The following is a 2452-nucleotide window of genomic DNA, read 5'->3' on the forward strand; positions in this document are numbered from 1 at the left end:
CGCTCCACCTTAAAGCCCATTCATCCCACCGTATTTCTTTAGCTTGCTAACAATAATGCTGTAGGAGACTATATCAAAATTTTTGACAGGCTAAAAGAAGGCAACATTCTGAGGGATAGCCAGCATGGGGTTGTTGTGGGTACGTCTTGCCTAACCAACCTCATTTCCTTCTATGACCAGGTGACATATCACCTGGACAAAAGGGAAGAGGTTGATGTCATTTATTTGAACTTTAAAAAAACCTTTAACCTTGTGTCTCCTAATGTTCTGGTGTCCCATGATGTCCTCATGGAAAAATTGGGCAATTGCGGCCTTGACTACTCGATAGTCCGATGGCTGGGAAACTGGTTCTGAGGTTGGATTCAGAAGGTGGTAGTTGACAGAACCAAATCAACATGGCACACAATGACTAGTGGTGTCCCCCAAGGCTCTATTCTCAGACCTGTACTCTTTAGTGACTTCATAAACTATCTGGATACTGGTGTCAGAAGTGAACTGGCTAAGTTTGCTGACAACACCAAACTCTGGGGAAGTGTGTCCACACTTGAGGATAGGCTGGTAATCCAGGCTGACCTCTATAGGCTTGCAAGGTGGGCAGATGAAAACCTGATGGAATTCAATACAGAGAAATGCAAGGTGTTGATTGACCACAAGATGAACATGAGCCATCAATGTGATGCCACAGCTGGCAAAGAGAACAAAACTCTGGATTGCATCTACCAATGCATCTTGAGCAAGACCCAGGATATCATCCTCTTGCTGTACTCAGTCTTGGTGAGGCTGCAGCTGCAGTACCGCATCCAATCCCGGGCTCCACAATTAGGAAGGACGTGGAGAAGCTTGAAAGAGTCCAGAGGAGAACCATGCGCATGATCACAGGGCAAGAGAACAGACCTTATGAAGAAGGGCTGAGAGCTATGGGACTCTTCAGTCTGGAGAATTGTAGGCTCAGGGGTGACTGGGTGGCAGCCTATAAGTACATAAGGGGTGTGCATCAGGAACTGGGGGAACACCTGTTCACCAGAGCACCCCAAAGGATGACAAGGTCCAATGGTTACAGACTCCTGCAAGACTGTTTTAGGCTGGACATAAGGAAAAACTTGTTTATTGTCTGAGCCCCCAAGGCCTGGAACAGACTTCACCCAGAGGTGGTGCAAGCACCTACTCTGGACACTTTTAAGAAACATATTGATGCTTATCTTGCTGGGATCCTTTGACCCTAGATGACTTCCTGCCCCTTGGGTGGGGGGGCTGGACCCTATGATCTTATGAGGTCCTTTCTAGCCCTAATCTCTACGAAATCTATGAAAAATCAGTAAGTCAAGGTATAATACTTCCACTCCCTGTATCCACAGAGCTAGTCATTGTCATAGAAGGCAATCAGGTTGATCAGGAATGACTTGTCCTTGGTGAACTCATGCTGACTGTTCCTAATCAGCTCCTCCTCCAAGTGCTTAGAAATGGATTCCTTGAGGACCTCTTCCACCTACTAGTTAGTTTATTCACAGGAACACAGGACTGGAAGGAACCCCATAAAGTTACTGAGTCCAGCCTTCTTTCTACCACAGGCAATCATGGCATACACTCCTCTCGAAAAGCTGACAAGGCTCCATCTTAAGAACAAATAGTTTTCTTGCTCCCTCTATATTCCTACTGTAAGGCTATTACAGAACTTCTCTTTTCTGATCATTAGAAATCTTCTATATTTCTAGTCTAAACATATATTCATGCCTAATTAATTTGTTCTTGTGCCAGCATTCTTCTTTACTTTATTTACTAGCTTTTCTCTTTGTTAATTAGCATTCTAGCTCCTGGTGTGTCTGATTTTTATTTCCCCCCCCTTTTCTTTTCTTTAAACAGAGATCCAGAAAATGGTACTTCATACCCCCAAAGTTGTCTATATCCTTTCCAATTGCACAGTTAGCAAAAGATATCACCCACAAACATCCTTGGCTCTCATCCCAGGATCACATTTGCCTTACGTAGACTTAGGTGTGTTAGGTTCTTTAGTCTTTTCTGCAATCAGTTGGGAGCTTAACAAGTTGAAAATCCTGATAGAAGTCATTATGTTAGTGACCTTATATTTTGTATAATTAACGTTATATTTTGTATAATTAACGTTATTTTACACTGGGCATCCAATTTTTAATACCATATTCAGGTCCTTTGTTGCATTTGATGCCTGTTGACCATGTCATCAGAAAATTATATAAATAGGGACCTACTCCAATTGGGTAATCTCCACAAAATCCAAGGGGAAAAAAAAACAAACCAAAAACATAAAAAAAAACAAACTTCCTAGAGAGCCCACCAGTGGAAAGGTAAGCAGACACCATGGTGGAGAGGGTTGGCTGCCTGTCATGTGGCCCTACCCTCTCTACCAATCAGCAGTAAGGGGTGGGGCTACATGATGGACAGCCCTTGGCCAGTCAGCAGTGAGGGGTGGGGCCAT

Source organism: Gavialis gangeticus, unplaced genomic scaffold (assembly GCF_001723915.1).
Source record: "Gavialis gangeticus isolate Ggan-Ray unplaced genomic scaffold, GavGan_comp1, whole genome shotgun sequence".
NCBI classification, from domain to species: domain Eukaryota; kingdom Metazoa; phylum Chordata; order Crocodylia; family Gavialidae; genus Gavialis; species Gavialis gangeticus.